The following is a 23,665-nucleotide window of genomic DNA, read 5'->3' on the forward strand; positions in this document are numbered from 1 at the left end:
ACTTCTCAGGGTTCAGCTTGAGGTTGATCTTGCACAGGTTGGCAAATGTCTCTTCCAGATCTTGCACAAGAGTTGCCCCGTCTTTGGTTTTGACCACTATGTCATCCATGTATGCCTCCATATTTCTATGGAGCTGGGGTTCAAAACCAATTTGGACTGCTCTTGCAAACGTCGAGCCAGCACTCTTCAACCCGAAAGGCATCTGTAAAAAGCAATACGTACCACATGGGGTGATGAATGCTGTCTTCTCTTCATCTTCTCTTGTCATGAAGATTTGGTGGTAGCCCGAGTAGGCGTCGAGGAATGACAACAAATCACACCCGGCCGTGGAGTCGACAATCTGGTCGATGCGCGGCAACGGGAAGGGGTCCTTAGGACAAGCCTTATTGATATCTGTGTAGTCAATACACAGCCTCCACTTCCCATTTGCCTTGCGCACCACTACCGGATTGGCCAACCACGTCGGGTGGAGCACTCCTCTCACCAAACCTACCGCTTCCAACTTCCTGATCTCCTTTGTGATGAACTCCTGCCTCTCCAGAGCCTGCTTTCTGACCTTCTGCTTGACGGGCCGTGCATGAGGACAGATAGCTAGGTGGTGCTCAATCACCTCCCTGGGAACACCAGGGATGTCGGATGCTTGCCACGCAAACACATCGACATTCACCCGCAGGAAGGTGACGAGCGCGTCTTCCTATTTGCTGTCAAGGGTGGAGCCTATGGTGAAGGCCCCTCCCGTGCCATACTCCCTGGCGGACACCTTCTTGGTCTGCGGTGGCTCGGCTTTGGATTTCTTGCTCTTGCCGGTAGAGCTCTCTAGCACGTCCTCGACGGTAGCATAGCACTCTGAAGAGGCGTGCTTGCCGGAGTGGGTGCGAGAGGTCTTGCCGGGCTTTCTCTTCCCTTCCGGGCCTTCAGCGGCAGGAGCAGGTGCCTTGACGGCAGCTGCTGCAACTGCTTCCCGGTAGAGTTGGTCGGCGCAGATTAGCGTGTCCTTCTTGTCGGAGGGGACGGAGATGATGGTCAACGGCACGGGCATCTTTAGCATGTTGTAGGCGTAGTGTGATGCTGCCATGAACTTGGGTAGTGCCGGGCGGCCGAGGATCCCGTTGTAGGGCAGGGGATCTCGGCCATGTCGAAGGTGATCCTCTCTGTCCTGTAGTTCAACTCTCCTCCAAATGTCACGGGCAGTGTGACCTTCCCCTTTGGCTGGCTCCTCCCCGGATTGACCCCTTGAAACGTGCCCGTTTCCTCGAGGTCTCCATCAGGAATTTGCAGCCTTTTGATCACGACAGGCGAGATCAAGTTCAGGGCGGCCCCGCCGTCAACCAACATCTTGTTCACCTTGAGGTTGCGTATCGTTGGTGAGACCAACAATGGCAAACACCCGTGCAGTCAGGGTGGTCCTCGGCATCAAAGATGAGGGGCGTGCTGGACCACCTTAGCGGCTTCTGAGCGTCGAACGACGGCTCCGCTGCCGTAATCTCACGTGCCCACTGCTTGAGCTGGCGGTGAGAAGTATGCAGCGAGGCACCACCATCGACGCACATGGCCTCCGTAGCCTTCTGGAGACTCGTCGTCCTCGTCGTGATCATTGTCTTCTTGTTTCTTGTCACGGCCCCGGGCAGGCCTCTCTTGTTGGTTGTCCTTGCCGGGGCGGCTTCCTTGGCCGCCACGCTTCTTGCCGGATCCCTCGGCACCGTCCTGACCTTTCTCCTTGTCCCGCCTTTCATACTCGGCCATTTGCTTTTCAGCAAGCAGCTTGACTTGTCGGCAGTTCTGGAGGTCGTGGCCCTTGGTGCGGTGAATCTTGCAGTACTGCTTGCCAGAGCCCCCTGGTTTGTCGGCAGCTGCTAAGGCCCGGCAAGCGGCGCACCCGGCAATCTCCTTGTCGGGGCCGTCTGCCTTGACCTTTTTGGCAGCGCCGGTGTCGTCAGACCCCTCGACGGCAAGTACGGCCTTGCCCTTGCATTTCCTGTTGCGACGCTGGCCCTTCTTCGTCGGGGTGGCGGCGTCTTCGTCGGTAGAGTCGGTTTCCGCACTGGCATCTTCGCCGGGGTACTTCCTTCCCTCTTTAGCCCGGGCGCATCTATCGACCAGAACGTAGAGCTCGGCCACATCCTTAACCTTGGTCATCGCCAGCTCTTTGCGCATCTTGCGGTTGCGCACGTTCTGATGGAACGCGCTGATCACAGCGGCGGGATGAACGTCGGGGATGTTGTACTGCACCCGGCTGAATCTCTGGATGTACTTGCGCAGGGTTTCCCCTTCATTATGGGGAATGATATGCAGATCACTGGCCTGGCCATGAGCTTGGTGGCCTCCTGTGAAGGCGCCAACGAACTCATGGCACAGATCCGACCAAGAAGAAATGGAATCCGCCGGCAAGTGCATCAACCAAGACATAACATTGGGCTTCAGTGCCAGCAGGAAATAATTGGCAAGCACCTTGTCGTCGCGAGCTCCGGCAGCCTGCATCGCGATGGTGTAGATGCTGAGGAAATCGGACGGATGGGTCTTGCCAGTGTACTTCTCGCTGACGTCAGGCTTGAACGTGCGGTGGGACGGCCACTGGAACTGCCGCAGCTCACGGGTAAAGGCCAGGCAGCCCACCTCTAAGGTAGGCCGTCGGAGCCCCCCGGTGCTGGGCAGTCCATAGCGGGTCCCGCCCGCTTGTCCGACTGGTGGCGTGTATCACGCCGGCGCGCGATGGTGGTCCGAGCATCTTCGTGAGCTCGTTCTCGAAGAACTTGGCGCTGGTCGCGGAGGGTCCGCGGGTCAGACGACGCTATGGAGATGTTATCACAAGCGTCATCACAACGGGCCGACGCCTGCGGCGGCTGGCGAGGAGGAGGAGAGTGCACCGTGGCCGCAGCTCCCCCGGTCCTCCCGGCGCCAGCACGTGGTGGCTCGGTGGAGTGCCGACCCAAGGGCCCCGCCGGTCACGGATCGTCTTTGCTGGCGATGGCGAAGAGGCTCCGGATGGTGGCCCTCCACTCATCGAGCTTCTCTGCAGCAGGAGGGAAGTCGAGGAGCAGCTGCGCGCGCGCCAAAGCTTCTGCTGGCGTGGGCGGCGGCGACAGCTGCGTGGATCGCGGCGCGCTTCGACTTCTAACTGCGTTAGAAGGAGCTCCATTACGACCCAGCGGCTGCGTGCCATTTTCGCCAGCACTTCGGCGGGCATGCTGAACCCCTTCATCCCGCGGATGACGCACAGGGCTCTTCCCACAGCGGTGCCCAGGGTCACTAGCGCGGTGACGCTGCTCGGCGCGCACACCATGGGAAGAGCGCGCAGTGGTTGCCGGTGTGGGCGTCTTGGAGGTTGCTGCGTCGCCCGGAGGTGGCACAACGACACCCTTGGAGGGCCCCGCGCCGCCTGCGGGGGCCCCAGCTCCGTCTTTGGATCTGGCGATGTGTGGCCGGTCGTCTGGCGTGCGAACGATGCCGCTCACCAGGCTCTGACTGCCAGGGCGATGCTGGTGCTCGCGGACCGTGGTCCTGTCCGCGACCGGTCCACTGCTCATCCGCACCGGCACGGGCCGTTCGGCTCCCAACGAGCCGATCACCGTGGCCTTCTTCTTCTTGGGATCCATGGCGACGAAGAGCTGCTAGGCTAACTACTAGACCAGATTCTCACAATTGCGACCCCTACCTGGTGCGCCAAAGTTGTCGGTGTGGAACAACACCTATGGGATCACAAGAATCCCTACTACGGTTGCCGGGGCACAGGGTTACAAGAAGAGCAGGATCAGTAGTCAGCACAAGGATCGTTTACCCAGGTTCGGGCCGCGAGGATGCGTAAAACCCTAGTCCTGCTTTGGTGGGTGTATTTCAGAGAGTTGTTGAGCTCTCGAACTAGCTGTGGTGAGTGTGTGGTTCGAAAGAGCCGAATCCTTCTCCAGTATGCCATGGGCCTCCTTTTATAGTCGAAAGGGGCTGCCACAGTGGCACACAGGAGGTGGAAAGGCGTACAGTATTACGAGCTTATCGCTTGTATTACAGGACAAGTCGCATTTAATGCACCGGTGAGGTGTCCCCTAGCTTTATCGGGGACGGGGGTGAGGCTCGTCCCGTCCGTCACCGCTCCTCCTCGCTTCGACACGCGCCCTGGCCAGCGATGCGTGCGGCGCCATGTAGGTAGGCAGGCAGCTGAGGTGGCGCGGTGGTAGGGCCTTCACGAAGATCAGCATGCCGCCACGCAGGCGCCTGCTGAGTTGGCCTGGAAGCTGCATGTTGCCACGCAGGTGCCTGCCCAGCTGGTTTGGGCCAGCAGCTGCATGCGAACGGTGGTGGAGACTTGGCTGGTGCGGGCCTGGCAGTAGCCCTGTTGGCGTCTTCGGCGAGAGCCTTGCCGTGGGGCCTGGCAAGGGTCTTGCCGTGTCGTGCTGTCGTCCCCGGCAAGAATCTTGCCGGGGGTCTTGTGGCTCTCCTCGGTAAGGATCTTGCCGAGGATCGTTGTCTTCTAATCCTCATCTGATCTTGAATATGTCTTCACAAAGATCTGCATGCCACCACAGAGGTGCCTCCCGAGCCCTGGCCCCACGTGGACGATGCTGTTGGGGACCGTGGGCTCAAGGGTGGCTCGCTCTGTTGGTGTGTGGGGTGTGCTACCCCGGCAAGGGTCTTGCCGGGGCCGCTGAGGCCGCCCCCGGCGAGGGTCTTGCCGGGGGAAACTGCTCCGCCCCTCTTCTTCTTTGCGTCCTTGGTCTTGGCGTTGCTTTGGCTGTCTTGGGCTTCGGTTTTACCTTGGTTCACCTCCCCTGTTCTGCTTGGTGCGACCGTGGGCGCGGCTCCGACTGCCCGTGCACAGGTAAAGGGGTACAAAGGTGCGCCCCTTCTTTTGTACACCGACAGTCCATGATGTTCAAAACGTCTTTGAAGTCCCGATTCTAAGCCGTTAAGCATGGTGCACTAAACTATCAAGTAGTCATCATATTGAGCTAGCCAAACATTCATAATGTCTGCATCTGCTCCTGCAATAGGTCTGTCACCTAGCGGTGCATCAAGGACATAATTCTTCTGTGCAGCAATGAGGATAAACCTCAGATCACGGACCCAGTCCGCATCATTGCTACTATCATCTTTCAACTTAGTTTTCTCTAGGAACATATCAAAATAAAACAGGGGAGCTAAACGCGAGCTATTGATCTACAACATAGATATGCTAATACTACCAGGACTAAGTTCATGATAAATTAAAGTTCAATAAATCATATTACATAAGAACTCCCACTTAGATAGACATCCCTCTAATCCTCTAAGTGATCACGTGATCCATATCAACTAAACCATGTCCGATCATCATGTGAGATGGGGTAGTTTCAATGGTGAACATCACTATGTTGATCATATCTACTATATGATTCACGCTCGAACTTTCGGTCTCAGTGTTCCGAGGCCATATCTGCATATGCTAGGCTCGTCAAGTTTAACCTGAGTATTCCGCGTGTGCAACTGTTTTGCACCCGTTGTATTTGAACGTAGAGCCTATCACACCCGATCATCACGTGGTGTCTCAGCACGAAGAACTTTCGCAACGGTGCATACTCAGGGAGAACACTTATACCTTGAAATTTAGTGAGAGATCATCTTGTAATGCTACCGTCGATCTAAGCAAAATAAGATGCATAAAAGATAAAGATCACATGCAATCAATATAAATGATATGATATGGCCATCATCATCTTGTGCTTGTGATCTCCATCTCCGAAGCACCGTCATGATCACCATCGTCACCGGCGCGACACCTTGATCTCCATCGTGGCATCGTTGTCGTCATGCCAACTTATGCTTCTATGACTATCGCTACCGCTTAGTGATAAAGTAAAGCATTACAGGGCGATTGCATTGCATACAATAAAGCAACAACCATATGGCTCCTGCCAGTTGCCGATAACTCGGTTACAAAACATGATCATCTCATACAACAAAATATAGCATCACGTCTTGACCATATCACATCACAACATGCCCTGCAAAAACAAGTTAGACGTCCTCTACTTTGTTGTTGCAAGTTTTACGTGGCTGCTACGGGCTGAGCAAGAACCGTTCTTACCTACGCATCAAAACCACAACGATAGTTCGTCAAGTTAGTGCTATTTTAACCTTCTCAAGGACCGAGCGTAGCCACACCCGGTTCAACTAAAGTTGGAGAAACTGACACCCGCCAGCCACCTGTGTGCAAAGCACATCGGTAGAACCAGTCTCGCGTAAGCGTACGCGTAATGTCGGTCCGGGCCGCTTCATCCAACAATACCGTCGAACCAAAGTATGACATGCTGGTAAGCAGTATGACTTGTATCGCCCACAACTCACTTGTGTTCTACTCGTGCATATAACATCTACGCATAATGCCACTGTAGGGGAACGTAGTAATTTCAAAAAAATTCCTATGCACTCGCAGGATCATGGTGATGCATAGCAACGAGTGGGGAGAGTGTTGTCTACGTACCCTCATAGACCGTAAGCGGAAGCATTTATCACTGCGGTTGATGTAGTCGTACACCTTCACGATCTGTCCCGATCAAGTACCGAACGTACGGCACCTCCGCGTTCAGCACACGTTCAGCTCGATGACATCCTCGCCTTCTCGATCCAGCAAGAGGGGCGAAGTAGTAGATGAGTTCCGGTAGCACGACGGTGTGGTGTCGGTGTTGGTGAAGAACAATCTCCGCAAGGCTTCGCCTAAGCACTACGAAAACTTTGACGGAGGATAAACTAGAGGGGACGGGGTAGCCGACACACGGCTTGGTGTTTCTTGATGTGTCTTGGGTGCTAGCCCTACCCCTCTATTTATATGTTGAGCCTTGGGGTCGAAACTTGGAGTAAAATCCTCCACAAAGTCGGTTTCTCCCGAAAGGCAAGAGTCCTTCTCGGACTCCAGGGCCAGACGCCAGGGACCCTGGCGTCTGGCCCCTGGACTCCGCAAAACTTCCTTTTGCGCTTTCCAAAAACCTCGTGGGCTTTCCCCTTTGGCCCAGATAAAGTGTTCTCGTGCCCAAACATTTCGGGAAACATCCGGAACCTCTTCCGATGGATTCGGGAACCCTTCCAGAGATCAAACACTACTATCCACATTTCACTCTTTACTTCCGGACCATTCCGGAGTTCCTCGTCATATCCGTGATCTCATCCAAAACTTCGAACAACATACGGTCACCAACATACATAACTCATAAATACTATATCATCAACGAACGTTAAGCGTGTGGACCCTACGGGTTCGAGAACTATGTAGACATGACCGAGACACCTCTCTGGTCAATAACCAATAGCGGAACCTGGATGCTCATATTGGCTCCTACATATTCTACGAAGATCTTTATCGGTCAGACCGCATAACAACATACGTTGTTCCCTTTGTCATCGGTATGTTACTTGCCCGAGATTCGATCGTCGGTATCTCAATACCTAGTTCAATCTCGTTACCGGCAAGTATCTTTACTCGTTCCGTAATACATCATCCCGCAACCAACTCATTAGTTACAATGCTTGCAAGGCTTATAGTGATGTGCATTACCGAGTGGGCCCCGAGATACCTCTCCGACAATCGGAGTGACAAATCCTAATCTTGAAATACGCCAACCCAACAAGTACCTTTGGAGACACCTATAGAGCACCTTTATAATCACCCAGTTACGTTGTGACATTTGGTGGCACACAAAGTGTTCCTCCGGTAAACGGGAGTTGCATAATCTCATAGTCATAGGAACATGTATAAGTCATGAAGAAAGCAATAGCAGAATACTAAACGATCGAGTGCTAAGCTAAAGGAATGGGTCAAGTCAATCACATCATTCTCCTAATGATGTGATCCCGTTAATCAAATGACAACTCATGTCTATGGCTAGGAAACATAACCATCTTTGATCAACGAGCTAGTCAATTAGAGGCATACTACTGACACTCTGTTTGTCTATGTATTCACACATGTATCATGTTTCCGGTTAATACAATTATAGCATGAATGATAAACATTTATCATGATATAAGGAAATAAATAATAACTTTATTATTGCCTCTAGGGCATATTTCCTTCAGTTTCATCCCGCAAGCTTGCTTATGATTTTTTTCAGGGTAAGAGACACCATATAGCCAAAGATGATGACCGGAGGCCTGCCAGGGGGCCCACGAGGCAGGGGGGCGTGCTGAGGGGGGTAGGGCGCGCCCCCCACCCTCGTGGATGGTGGGTGGCCCCCCTCTGGTAGTTTCTTCGCTCAGTATTTTTTATTAATTCCAAAAATGACTTCCGTGGAGTTTCAGGACTTTTGGAGTTGTGCAGAATAGGTCTCTAATATTTGCTCCTTTTCTAGCCCAAAATTCCAGCTGCCGGCATTCTCTCTCTTCATGTAAACCTTGTAAAATAAGAGAGAATAGGCATAAGTATTGTGACATAATGTGTAATAACAGCCCATAATGCAATAAATATCGATATAAAATCATGATGCAAAATGGATGTATCAGGCATCACTGGAACTGATTTCTGTGATGAACTATTTTCCAATTCGGGAGAAGGTACAATTACCTCATCAAGTTCTACTTTCCTCCCACTCACTTCTTTCGAGAGAAACTCCTTCTCTAGAAAGGATCCATTCTTAGCAACAAAGATCTTGCCTTCGGATCTGTGATAGAAGGTGTACCCAACATTTTTTTTGGGTATCCTATGAAGACGCACTTCTCCGATTTGGGTTTGAGCTTATCAGGTTGAAACTTTTTCACATAAGCATTGCAACCTCAAACTTTAAGAAACGACAGCTTAGGTTTCTTGCCAAACCATAGTTCATACGGTGTCGTCTCAACGGATTTAGACGGTGCCTATTTAACGTGAATGTAGCTGTCTCTAATGCATAACCCCAAAACGATAGTGGTAAATCGGTAAGAGACATCATAGATTGCACTATATCCAATAAAGTACGGTTATGACATTCGGACACACCATTATTGTTGAGGATATAACCCTTAGAGTCACTCGCCAGGAGGGGCCGGGTTACTCATAATGGTCATCACGCGAAGCCCAGTACCAAGCTTGAAGACGGCGGGTCAATGATGGGCCTAAGACCCGGATGTGGCTTAAGGCCCGTAGTTATAAACCGCCGTATGACAAGACTTGTAGTGTAAGGCAAGAATAGTTGAGAGTCTGAGCCGGACACTCTTATGAGCCGGTCGGGACTCTGAGGGCCGCTGGGCGTCAACCTCTCTATATAAAGGGACGACCCGGCGGCAGTTTAGGGGCAAGTAAGATCTCGTCGAGAGCCAGGCTTAGCAATTAAGCTCCCTGGTCATCGAAACCCTAATCAATACCACCTCAACTGGACGTAGGCTTTTACCTTCACCGTAAGGGGCCGAACCAGTATAACCCTCGTGTTCCTTGTCCCGTTTAACCCCTTTAAGCTTCCTAGCTGCGATGGCTCCACGACTAAGTCCTAGCTCGAGGACATCTGTCGTGACAATTCCACGACAGTTGGTGCCCACCGTGGGGCTGGCGCATGGTGGATTTGAGTTCTTGAATGGCAGCTTCGAAGGGCTCAAGGGATACGCTGTGGGCCGGATGACCAAGAGTCATCGCGGCAAGCTCTACATCGACGATGCAAACTGGGGCCCCGCCGCCGGCTCAATTGAGTACGGGTACCGGGTCCTCTTCGGCGGAATTCATGTCTTCATTGGCAAGATTGGTGAGCCGGGCCCTGAGCCGGATCTCTGCGCCGGTCTCATCGAGACGGCTCAGCGTGCACGGCCCGCCCAGGCTCTACCTGCCTTGAAGCATGCTTTTGTGGGATGTGTTCATGGAGGACTCTCTGTAGGGTCTGGATCTGGTGATGAGACGGCTGCCGGCTCTGACGGCGAGTCGTCCACAGATGAGTCAAACTCGTTGTATCAACTTCAAGATGGTAGGCTCAGGGGTTGTTCTGACGGCGACAGTATTCTGGACCCTTTTGAGCCGCCGAGCCGGGTTGGAATCTTCATGGCCGGTGCACAGCCTGTTCAAAACCCTGCCGCCGGGTCAGGAAACCCGGTGCCCTCGCCGGCTCAGGTGCTGATGGATCTCACAGACAAGATGACGTCCCTGTTGACCGCCACGGTTGACCTGGCGGATCAAGCTCAGCATGACGCGGAGGTGGCGCAGTTAAAGTTAGATCTAGTGAAAGCCAAGGAGGATCTGGCGGCGGAAGGGATCAGGATGGCTGCGGAGAGGGCGGCTCTCGACGCCCAGACTCAGTTGATTCAGGCGCAGTCCTTCCGGCTCACGATGGATCAGAACGCGTCCAATGAGGTCATGAGAAGGAGGCATCAAAAGGCCCAATCTCGACTCCCTCCGGTCTACGATCCTCGAAACCTCTTCAACACGCCAGGTGCAGGGTCTAGTAACCCGCCGGAGATCATAGTACCCGGAGCTGGGACACCAATTCAGCCCCAAGTAATGGGACCGCCCCGGGTGAACCCTGCCCCGCCTCAGTACGTGCCAATACCACCGGGTCATTATGCCAACCCGTTGGAAAACATGGTCGCCGCGGCGGCACGGCTGGCGGCTCTCCCAATCGATGGCGACTCTCCAACGGCGGTTGAAACCCGCCGGGTCAGGGAGCTCCTTCAGACAGCTCTGGTGCAGCAAGAGGCATACTCTTACAGCCAGGACAGGGTCCATTCAACCCCGCGTCCAGGCCGGAGCCCGAGTTACAGCAGACACATGGTTTCAGCGACCGGCTCAAGTAATGTCCGACGCCATGACTTGCCACCTGGCCATGGCCCGGCTCATAACGGAGCCTTTTACGCAGCAGACCAAGACAGAGCACGGCAAGAGGCGGAGCAGGTGCCTTAGTTGACGGCTTACCAGACACCCCCGGCTTATCCGACGGCTTCCATCGACGTGGGTATCCCTACGAGGACTGGAGGCGTCCCTTGTTTAGTACCGGCTCTCCGCAATGAACGTCTACCCAAGGACTTCAAAGGACCTAGGAAGGTGCCTAATTACACGGCTGATTTGCAACCCAGAGCCTGGATCGAGAGTTATGAGATGGCCATGGATTGCTGGAGGTCAGCGAAGCGGCGATGGCCAAGTACTTCACCATGATGTTAGATGGGACTGCCCGCACTTGGTTGAAAGGGCTGCCACCGAATTCCATCGGGTCTTGGGCTGAGCTGAAAGCCCGGTTCATCCAAAACTTTAAAGATACCTGTAGGCAGTCTATGTCAATTGTGGATTTGACTAACTGTAAACAGCAGGAGGGTGAGTCTATGACACATTGGGTTCGCCGGGTCAAAGAGATAATACATTCATCTGATAAGATGGATGCCGGCTCTGCAGTCTTAATGTTGGAACATAATTGTCGTTTCTTGCCCCTGAAGATGAAACTCGGGCGGCTCAAGCGTGATTGTAATGATATGGGTACGCTGATGGCGGCTCTCGTCAATTATGCCGACTCTGATAGTACCAAGGACCCCGCGTCGGATGATGAAAGGACAGGAAGGGAAAGAAGAACGGCAATGGCAAGGGTCCTCAGCATAACCCGGCGAACCAAGGAGGTGGTAAGCGTAAGGCCGACGGTAGCCTAGAGTTTGTGGCCAACGCCAGCTCACAGGGTAATAACCAGCGACGCAAGGGGAGGCCACCTCCTCGAGCCAGCGGGTCAGGCCCGACGCTGGAGCAGCTGTTGAATGAGCCTTGTCCAAGGCATGGCTCTAGGGAGAAGCCAGCTACTCATCTATGGAAGGATTGTGCAATCATGAAGGCCTTTAAGAATTCCAATGCCTTTAATGGCAACAATGGCCCGGGCGGCGGCTCAGGCGCTGGCGGTTTTCATGGCCCGGGCGGCGGCTCAAATCCTAATCCTCAGAACAGTCAAGGGGGCTTTAATCAGCAGTCTGGCCAGGGTCATCAACAGCAGCAGGGGGGTTACCAGACCAACCCAAAGCAGCTTAACGGTGGACAGTATCACGTATTTACCACTAGCCTGTGTAAGCGAGATCAGAAGCTTCATAAGAGGGCTGTGAATGCTGTTGAGCCGGCGGTTCCACGCTATTTAAGATGGTCTGAGTAGCCTATTGTGTGGAGTAGGGAGGATCACCCTCCCCGGGTTGATAATCCGGGTCACTTGGCCCTGGTGGTGGCTCCTCAGGTGGGAGGATATAAGTTCACTAAGGTACTCATGGATGGAGGCAGCAGCATCAACATCCTCTATTATGAGACTTTCCGTCGTATGGGGTTGATTGATAAGAACCTCAGCCAGTCCAATACTATTTTCCATGGCTTGGTGCCTGGTAAGTCGGCTTATCCAGTTGGTAAGATCGAATTGGAAGTGGCCTTTGGAGACGAGTACAACTACAGGGTGGAAAAATTGACCTTTGAGGTGGTCAAGATAAGAAGTCCGTATCATGCCATATTTGGGCGGCCGGCTTACGCCAAGTTCATGGCACGGCCGTGTTACATGTATTTGCAGCTCAAGATGCCGGGTCACAATGGGACCATTACGGTTCATGGCAGCCGGAAGGTGGCCTTGGAGTGTGAGGAAGGCGATGCGGCTTATGCAGAATCTGTTTGTGCAACGGAGGAATTGAAGTTTTATAAGGACAATGTTGACCCAACAGATATGACCTCTCTGAAAAAGCCGACTACGGAGCATGAGCCGGCAATGAAATTTAAGTCGGCTGATGAGACTAAACTTGTTGATTTCGTTCCAGGTGACTCTTCACAGCAGTTTAGCATCAGTGCCAATCTGGATCCAAAATAGGAAAGCGCGCTCATCGAGTTCATCCGTGAGAATAGGGACATTTTTGCATGGAAACCTTCTGACATGCTAGGTGTACCTAGAGAACTCGCTGAGCACACACTCAATGTTGATCCGAAATTCAAGCCGGTCAGGCAATTCCTTCGGCGGTTTAATGAGGAAAGGCGAAAAGCCATTGGAGAAGAGGTGGCCCGGCTCTTGGCGGCCGGCTTTATTGTTGAAGTCTTTCACCCGGAGTGGTTAGCTAATCCGGTGCTCGTGCTCAAGAAGAACGGCACCTGGCGGATGTGTGTGGACTACACGGACTTAAACAAGGCATGTCCAGCTGATCCTTTTGCCCTCCCCCGTATTGATCAAATCATTGATGCTACGGCGGGTTGTGAGCACTTAAGTTTTTTGGATGCTTATTCTGGATACCATCAGATTAAAATGGCAGTTAAAGACCAGGAGAAAACAGCGTTCATCACTCCCTTTGGAGCCTTCTGTTATGTGTCTATGCCTTTTGGGCTCAAGAGTGCGCAGGCGACTTATCAGCGTTGCGTACAGAACTGTCTTCATAACCAGATTGGGCGCAATGTTCATGCCTATGTAGATGATATTGTGGTTAAGTCCAGAGAGAAGGAAACCTTGATAGATGATCTGAGAGAAACCTTTGATAATCTCCGGTCTACAAGATGAGGCTTAACCCGGCCAAGTGTGTTTTTGGTGTTCCTGCAGGCAAGCTCTTGGGTTTTCTGGTTTCTCATAGAGGCATTGAGGCTAACCCGGAGAAGATCAAGGCGATCACCTCTCTGGCTAAACCGGCGTGTATAAATGACGTCCAACGCCTGGCGGGTCGTATCGCTGCTTTAAGCCGGTTTATAAGCAGTTTGGGTGAAAAGGCCATGCCACTGTACCAGTTGATGAAGAAAACTGATGACTTTATTTGGAATAATGCTGCTAATGCTGCTTTTGAGGATTTGAAGAGACAGCTGGCTGAGCCCCCAGTCCTTGCTGCTCCGGTTGATAAGGAGCCCTTATTACTGTATGTAGCTGCTAACACACGAGTCGTCAGCGTGGCTGTGGTGGTGGAGCGCAAGGAAGAGGGTAAAGAGTATCTGGTTCAGCGGCCGGTTTACTACGTCAGCGAAGTGCTCATAGAGTCCAAACAGCGGTATCCACATTGGCAGAAGCTTGTTTATGGTGTGTTCATGGCAAGCCGGAAGCTTAAGCACTATTTTCAGGGTCACCCTATCACTGTGGTTAGTTCTGCCCCCCTTGGAGATATCATCCAAAACAGAGAGGCCACAGGGAGAGTGGCTAAGTGGGCTATAGAACTTGGGCCTCATGGTTTAAAATACGTGCCACGCACTGCTGTTAAATCTCAAGCTTTGGTGGATTTCATCAACGATTGGACAGAGCTACAGGTGCCTGAAGAAAAGCCGGATCATACATATTGGACTATTCACTTTGATGGGTCTAGGCAATTGGAGGGCTCGGGGGCTGGAGTTGTATTGGCTTCCCCTAAAGGTGACAAGTTTCATTATGTGCTACGATTGATGTTTCCTTGTACTAACAATGCGGCTGAGTACGAGGCCTTGCTCCATGGTCTTCGGATGGCTAAGGAGATGAGCTTGAGCCGGGTAAGATGCTTCGGTGACTCAGACTTGGTGGGTCAACAAGTATCAGGCAAGTGGGACTCCAGGGACCCTCTCATGGCGGCTTATCGCCGTGAGGTTGATGCCATTGCTGGACACTTTCAGGGTTACCAAGTAGAACGCATTGATCACAGGAAGAACGAGGCGCTGATGCATTAAGCCGGCTGGGCTCTCAGCGAAAGCCGGTGCCGCCTAATACCTTTTTGGACATCTTGCATAACCCTTCTGTTAAGGTACCTACAGAGGAAGACTTGGCTGTCCCTGACCCGGAGGCACAGTTGGTGGCGGCTCTCCACATCACCCCGGACTGGACGGTGCCATACTTGGCTTACATGACCCGGGGAGATTTGCCTGAGAATGAAACTTTGGCCAGACAGATAACCCGGCGGTCTAAGTCAATGGTTGTTATCAATGGTGAGCTGCATCGCCGCAGTGTTACGGGAGCGTTCCAGCGTTGTGTCTCCCCTGAGGAAGGTCAAGAAATCTTGCGCGAGATTCACGAAGGGGATTGTGGCCATCATGCCGGCTCAAAATCCCTTGTGGCCAAGGCTTTTCGTCATGGTTTTTATTGGCTGACGGCTCATGCTGATGCGGAGGACTTGGTCAGTAAATGTGATGGTTGCCAGAGGTTCTCGCGACGGGCTCATGTGCCGGCTCAGGAGCTGAGGATGATACCAATCACTTGGCCATTTGCGGTCCGGGGGCTTGATATGGTTGGGCCTTTTAAAAGGTCCAAGGATAAGAACACTCACCTTTTGGTGGCAGTTGACAAGTTCACAAAGTGGGTTGAGGCAGAGCCCGTTAGCAAGTGTGACGCAGCCACGGCGGTTCAGTTCATGAAAAGGGTGATTTTTCGCTTTGGTTTTCCGCACAGCATTATAACTGACAATGGGACTAATCTGTCTAAACGCGCCATGGAGGAGTTTTGTCAACGTGAGCATATTCGACTTGATGTTTCCTCAGTGGCTCACCCTCAGTCCAATGGTCAAGCTGAGAGGGCTAATCAGGAGATTTTGAAGGGTATCAAGCCCCGGCTTTTGGTCCCTTTGCAACGGACCCGGGTTGTTGGGTGGAGGAGTTACCCTCCGTGTTATGGAGCATCAACACTACTCCTAACAGATCTACGGGTTACACGCCTTTCTTCATGGTTTATGGAGCGGAAGCAGTCCTCCCCAGTGACATCCGTCATGACTCGCCTCGGGTGGCGGCTTATGTTGAGGCGGATAATGAACAGGCGCGCCAAGATGCTCTTGACTTGTTGGACGAACAACGTGATGTGGCAGCAGCTCGCTTAGCGATTTACCAGCAAGACCTGCGCCGTTATCACAGTCGCCGGGTTAAGTCCCGGGTCTTCCAGGAAGGTGATCTGGTGCTCCGGCTCATCCAAGATCAAACGGATGCGCACAAGTTATCCCCGCCTTGGGAAGGGCCCTTTGTGGTCAGCAAGAACTTGCACAACGGGTCATGCTACCTTATTAACGTTCGGGAGCATAAAGATTCACGTAAGTCGGAGGAAGAGACCCGTCGGCCGTGGAACATAGCTCAACTTCGGCCTTATTACACTTGAGCCACCGACTCTCATAATGTACATATTTCTATAGCCATGTATATATTATGATAAGCAATAAAGCAGGACCTCTGTCCTTTTTCTCCTCCAAAGGTCAATGTGTTGTTTCCATTACAAGATCACATGGTAACTTGGAGGTGGATCCAGCTTACGATCGTATTCGAATCTTGCCGTTAAACAATATAATCACCTGGGGGCTTCCTGTTCAAACATAGGTCGTATTCGAACCAAAGAGAACATAGCTGTCGATACCCACTTGGTTGGCACACTGCCGAGCTCATTGGGGAGTTTTCTTTGATCATATTTGAATCATAGCTCAACCCCCTTTGGGAACCGACGTGGATCGTATTCGAATCAGCGTTGTTAAACAACTTTTAAGGTCATTTGGGGGCTTCCTGTTCAAACATGGGTCGTATTCGAACCAAAGAGAACATAGCTGTCGGTACCCTCTTGATCGGCATCGCCAAACCCACTAGGGGCTATATGATCGTATTCGAATCTTAGCTTAACCCCTTTGGGACGGGTCTCTGGTCGTATTCGAACTGGAAGCCCCTAAGTTTTGATTTTCTAATTTGCAACAAGTTCTTCTGGTTGTATCAACAGTGTGCACGGCGGCTCTTACTCCGCCGACTTAACTTTGGTTCACAGTGTTAGTCACACACAATAAGCATTATCAGAACTGGTAAACCGGAGTTGAGGTACCAACCTTACTATCCGGGTTACATAAACCAGAAGTATACTTGAAGGCCTGTAAGTATTCTATTATGGTTACATCAAGGATGTAATTGAGGACCAATCTTTGGTGACTTGGGTTCATATTCCGGGTTATATGTATGAGACTATGATTCTCAATGCGGTAAGCCGCCTAGAGACTTGTGACTTGTTTTTCTATGCAGGATGGTTAAAGACAGCTATCTGAGCTTAAGGAAAATAAATGATCAATTATGACCCGAAGAAATATAAGGAAGCAACTTCGATAGAGTTAATCATTCAACACGTGCATGATGGCACGACAAAGTCAAAATGTTGGTCCTACTCTATTACAAGACTCCCCGAGTCCAAAAGGGTGAAGCATTGTTTAACAAGCATAATCATGGGCCGCCTAAAGAGTCAAGCTGCTTGCCGGGTCGAAGCTTCCGGCTCATCCCTCTCCGCTCCTCCGGCTGTTCCCATGACCTGGAAAGTTGATGATTTCCAATCAATGCCGCTCAAAGCTTCAAACTGAGCCTCCTCGTCAATTAACCCAGCCGGGTCAACTTCCGGGGCGAAGGTATGCTTACGAGTCGGAGGGATCAAGCTGATTGCTTCGTAGCGTGGAGTGGGGATCCTCCGATTCTCCGAGTCATAACCCGGCTGATACTTGGTGAGGTCGGTGTCATTCCCAATTAAAGTAGCCACCGGGCGCACACTCTTCACACAATCAGCAAAATCTTTTTGGTCAAAGGGAGTGCCGTCTTCCTTCAGACTGGGATATCCAAGCGCGATCTCTGCCGGGTCTAGCTCCGGGAGGAAAGCCTTGGCCCGACTCAGAGCAGCTATGGCCCCGGATCTTGCAGAGGCCCGTCGCAGCTCTTGGAAACGCTGGGGAAGAACGGCAAGCCGGCGAAGTACATCCGCCAGGTGAGTCGGAACCTCATTGGACAGGGCCACAACGGCCAAGGCGCGCTGTGACCCCGTGTAGAGTTGTTCCACCAAAGTATACACGGCCTTCAGCTTGGTCAATACATTTTGGTTGAGGTTGGCACTTCTGGGACCTATTTTACAACGTCAGGTAAGCCGCTAGCAATGATGGGAATTATGAGACATAGAGACAGTAAACTTGTTGAAAGTCTGTAGAATGACTTACCGAAGATTGCGGCGACCATCTATGACACATGGCGCTTTAAGCCGGAGAGTTCGGCGGTTCTCTCCGTCAGAGCCTTCTCCGCCTGTTCGGCCCGGTTTACCAGAGCAGCCTTCTCTTCGGACCAAGTCTTCCTTTCAGCTTCAAACTTCTTCTTCAGCTTCTCTTGTGCAGCAACACTGAATTCGAATTTGGCATTGGCCTTCCGGGTCTCAGTTTCCTGAGTCTTCAGGCGGTTTTTCAGCTCAGAGATTTCAGCTTCAAATATTTTGCCAGCAGCCTGTACAAATTCCGGGTTATAGTATGAGTAGTTTTTATGCAATCTTAAAGTCCCAAGCACTTTCCAAGCAAAGACACTTGGCACTTGGGGGCTAATGTATGCTGAAAGTTTATATCTACAAATTACCGGTTCATGGAAGTACGCCGGAAGTTAAGTCTACAACATATTCTATCATAAGCAGTAGACTTGGGGGCTAGTATGGTAAAGATGACTATGTGGTAAGCAATAGAGTGGTACCTCAGACTTCTGCTGTATCTGCTTCACCATGTCAATCTCCAGGTCCCGGCTGTTGTGCACCTGATTGACATAGCCGGAGACGATCTCTCCAATGCTCAAATTAGCATAGTTGGTGATGTCCAGCTTGGCCCTGCGGCGCTCTAGCAACTCTTCCTTGGCAGAGCACTTAGCTAGCGCAGTGGGTCTCCCCGGCTCGACAAACTCCGTCCGGGTGATTACCACGTCCGGGTCATCGGCCGGCTGAGCCGGGCTAGAGATCTCCGGGTTAGCAGAAGTCTCTGTGATTGGCTCGTCGGTTGGAGCGGTGGCTTCAGGAGCAGAGGCAGCGGGCGGCTCTTGAGCTGAAGCCTCCGGTTCAGTCAGGACCGGCTCATCGACCGGCTTATTCTTTTTCGCTCTTTTACTGAGCTTTGCTTGAGCACTGAAAGGACAAAAGGTTAGTACACAAGCATGAGTAAGATAAGTACAACATAAGATGATCATCATTACCCGGGCGCGGTCTTGAAAGCCGGCAAGGTAGATTGCATAGAATCACCAGAGGAAGGTGAAGTTTCCTGATAATTGGAATCAGACGAATTGAGCGGTTGACGAGTGACACCCGCTAAAGGATGACAAGGGTATAGGTTGGACATAACCTCAGTCCGGCGCTTTCTTGATGCCTCGGGTAAGCCGAAGGAAAGGTCTGCATCCTTGCTGGCCCGGGTTTGCCTCCGGCTCTCATGAATCTGTTGCTTCAAAAGAAATTGAGGATCTTGATAAGCTAAAGGATGCGAAAAGCTTACTTTCCGGGTTACTCTTCGGACTTTCAGCCTTGGCAAGGGGTCCGAGTCGGAGGAAAGTATAGTTACCTCTTCAGTTACCGGGTTACTCGCTCCGGTGTCATCCTGTGGACAATCAAGTTAATAAGGTGGTCAAAAGACAGCTGAAAAGCGGAGACAAAAGAAGAGTCTAAGGAATTAAGGATTACCTCTAACTCGGAGCTGTCGTCCAGCTGAAGCAGCTCTGAGGCGGTGGGCTTGCTTCCCTTTTTTGGGGGAGCGGCTCTCCTGGCGGCTTTCTTAGCCTTTCTAGCTTTTTAGCCGCCTCATGGTCATACTTGACCTTCCAGAACTTATCATCAGCCTGAAAAATACAATGAAGACTTCTTAAGGTTCAGATGAAAACTATCTAAGGAGAAAATAAGGTGTTCAGATCAGTGGTTTACCGCTGGGGCCGGATTAGTCTTGCAGAAGGGGCTTAAGCCGGTCCTCCCGCAGTCTGCCAAGCTCTCATTCAAGAGGGACTTGGTCATGTCATCGACAATGTCTTCAGGTAGATCGTTGCGGCTGTGTCGCAGAGGGTTATCTTTCCGGCCCGTGTAATCACACATTAAGCCGGGGCGGCGGCTTAAGGGGATCACCCGCCAAGAGATCCAGACCCGGACCAGATCAATGCCATTGAGGCCATTTCCCAGGAGAGCCTTAATTTTGTTGATGGTGGGGATCAGAGGTTGACGCTCGGCTTGAGTTAGCTTATCCGGCAGGGAGTGACTTGGCTCCAGACGCAGGGCACGAAAGCCGGGCAGAGGACTCTCGTCAGCCGGCGAAGTATCCTGGCAGTAGAACCATGTCTGGTTCCAGTCCTTTGGATGGCTGGGCGGCTCAGCGTAAGGAAAGAGGCAGTCTCTACGGCGTTGAATGGAGATTCCACCAAGTTCCAGGCTCGGCCCGTTGGCGCACTCGTTCTGGCGGTTCAGATAAAAGAGCTCTCTAAAGAGTAGCAGGCTGGGCTCTTCTCCAAGATAGACTTCGCAGAATACTTGGAAGTTGCATATATTTGACACGGAATTGGGTCCTATGTCTTGCGGCCGCAGATCAAAGAAATTCAGCACATCTCTAAAGAACTTTGAGCCGGGCGGTGCGAAGCCCCGGCTCATGTGATCCGCAAATATCACCACCTCCCCATCCCTTGGTTGCGGTCTCTCCTCCGACGGGTCAGGGGCACGGTAAGACATGACATCCTTCTTGGGAAGGTAACCCGTCTTCATGAAGTCTGCTAAGGTTTCGTCAGTAACATTGGATCTCATCCAGTTGCACGTGATGGGTGCCTTGGGAGCTTTGGGTGGCATTGTGAAAGACGGAAGCCTATGATAAAAGGAAATGTCCGGTTCAATTATAAGCCGGAGGAAGTGTTCAGTTCAATGTTTAAAGTGGCGGCTTATGAAGGGGCCTACTGACATATGGCTAAGTGCATCGGGTTATCTAAGCCGCTGAGGGCATCGTCAGTAATTCCAGTTGTCTAAAGCCTTATTATGAATGAGCCGGAAATTTCTACAGCGTGTGGCCTCTTTTAAGCCGGAGATATGAGCCGCCCTAGCTAAACAGATGCAATTTTTGACTAAGTGTGGCGCAAACAAGTTTCACATATCACAGTAATTATTCTGGATCAAACGATCGACTGGAAAGGGAAAGTTTCTAGACCTAAAACAGACGCAGAAGAAGTTCATAGGTTCGAACGAAGCCTTTATGCAATGAAAAGGGATCTATGTACATTGGGAACGGGTGTGAAACAACTACCGCAACAGTCCTATACAGTCTACAAATCAAGAAAGGGTGGTAATAATGAAATCTATCAAGAACTCGCGATGAACGGCGAAGAACGCGGGAAGAACAGCAAAGAACCCTAATGTGGATCTACTCTATGGAGTGGCAAGGGCTTACGGGTGCTGGTGAGTCGCGGAGGTCGCCGCCGTTTTCTCTGGACACGTCAGGTTGATGCAGTGGTCGGAGTTGGTGAGGACGAGGAGATCCGCGGCGGCGGCGGCGGAGCTCGGGCGACAGCACAGTGGCGAGAGGAGGAAGAAGATGGAGGCGACGAGTGACTGAGAGGCTCATGGGCCGGCTATTTATAAGGCGAAGCTCATAAGTGGGCGCGAGAAACGAGGAGGTCATGGCACGATTATCTCGCCCCAGAGGCGCCTCGATTTTCGGGATGACCATTAAAGATAAGATCCGTTGGGATTTAATGGAATAAAGAAATGAACTTAATGGAAGATGACATCATGGCGGGTTATCAGGAATCCAGAAGATGACGTCACGACGGGTTAAAGCCTTCGCACAGATGTAAGCCGGAAAATTTTCTTTCAAGGGAATTGAAGATTGACATGACCCGGTTCAAATCAATCTGGGGCCTAATGTTGAGGATATAACCCTTAGAGTCACCCGCGAGGAGGGGCCGGGTTACTCATAATGGTCATCACGCGAAGCCCAGTACCAAGCTTGAAGACGGCGGGTCAATGATGGGCCTAAGACCCGGATGTGGCTTAAGGCCCGTAGTTATAAACCGCCGTATGACAAGACTTGTAGTGTAAGGCAAGAATAGTTGAGAGTCCGAGCCGGACACTCTTATGAGCCGGCCGGGACTCTGAGGGCCGCTGGGCGTCAACCTCTCTATATAAAGGGACGACCTGGCGGCAGTTTAGGGGCAAGTAAGATCTCGTCGAGAGCCAGGCTTAGCAATTAAGCTCCCTGGTCATCGAAACCCTAATCAATACCACCTCAACTGGACATAGGCTTTTACCCTCACCGTAAGGGGCCGAACCAGTATAACCCTCGTGTTCCTTGTCCCGTTTAACCCCTTTAAGCTTCCTAGCTGCGATGGCTCCACGACTAAGTCCTAGCTCGAGGACATCTGCCGTGACAATTCCACGACAATTATGCTGTGGTGTTCCAGGTGGCATGAGTTTGTGAAACTATTCCACATTGTTTTAATTAAAGGCCAAACTCGTAACTCAAATATTTGCCCCTGCGATCAGATCGTAGAAACTTTATTTTCTTGTTACGATGATTCTCTACTTCACTCTGAAAATCTTTGAACTTTTCAAGTGTTTCAGACTTGTGTTTCATCAAGTAGATATACACATATCTGCTCAAATCATCTGTGAAGGTCAGAAAACAATGATACCCGCCGTGAGCCTCAACACTCATTGGACTGCATACATCGGTATGTATTATTTCCAATAAGTCAGTGGCTCGCTCCATTGTTCCGGAGAATGGAGTCTTAGTCATCTTGCCCATGAGGCATGGTTTGCAAGCATCAAGTGATTCATAATCAAGTGATTCCAAAAGCCCATCAGCATGGAGTTTCTTCATGCGCTTTACACCAATATGACCTAACGGCAGTGCCACAAATATGTTGCACTATCATTATCAACTTTGCATCTTTTGGCATCAATATTACGAATATGTGTATCAACACGATCGAGATTCAGTAAACTATTTATTTTGAGTGTATGACCATAGAAGGTTTTATTCATGTAAATAGAACAACAATTATTCTTTGACTTAAATGAATAATAGTACTGCAATAAACATGATCTAATCATATTCATGCTCAACGCAAACACCAAATAACATTTATTTTTGGTTCAACACTAACCCCGAAGGTAAAGGGAGTGTGCGATGGTGATCTTATCATCCTTGGAATCATTTCCAACACACATCGTCACCTCGCCCTTAACTAGTCTCTATTTATTTTGCAACTCTTGTTTCGAGTTACTACTCTTAGCAACCGAACTAGTATCAAATACCGAGGGGTTGCTATAAACACTAGTAAAGTACACATCAATAACATGTATATAAAATATACCTTTGTTCACTTCGCCATCCTTCTTATCCGCCAAGTATCTAGGGGCAGTTCCACTTCCAGTGACCATTTCCTTTGAAGTAGAAGCACTCGGTTTCAGGCTTGAGTCTAGCTTTGGGTTTCTTCACGGGAGTGACAACTTGTTTGCCATTCTTTCTTGAAGTTCCCTTTCTATTCCTTTGCCCTTTTCTTGAAACTAGTGGTCTTGTAAACCATCAACATTTGATGCTCTTTCCTGATTTCTACCTTCACCGATTTCAGCATCGCGAAGAGCTCGGGAATTACTTTCGTCATCCCTTGCATATTATAGTTCATCACGAAGTTCTAGTAACTTCGTGATAGTGACTAGAGAACTTTGTCAATTACTATCTTATCTAGAAGTTTAACTCCCACTTGATACAAGCAATTGTAGTACCCAAACAATCTGAGCACATGCTCACTGGTTGAGCTATTCTCCTCCATCTTGTAGGCAAAGTACTGTCAGAGGTCTCATACCTCCCGACACGGGCATGAGTATGAAATACCAATTTCAACTCTTGGAACATCTTATATGCTATGTGGCGTTCAAAACATTTTTGAAGTCCCGGTTCTAAGCCGTAAAGCATGGTGCACTTAAACTATCAAGTAGTCATCATACCGAGCTTTGTCAAACGTTCATAACGTCTGCATCTGCTCCTGAAATAGGTTTGTCACCTAGCGGTGCATCAAGGACATAATTCTTCTGTGCAGCAATGAGGATGATCCTCAGATCACGGA

Source organism: Triticum aestivum, chromosome 2D (assembly GCF_018294505.1).
Source record: "Triticum aestivum cultivar Chinese Spring chromosome 2D, IWGSC CS RefSeq v2.1, whole genome shotgun sequence".
Taxonomy (NCBI): Eukaryota; Viridiplantae; Streptophyta; class Magnoliopsida; order Poales; family Poaceae; genus Triticum; species Triticum aestivum.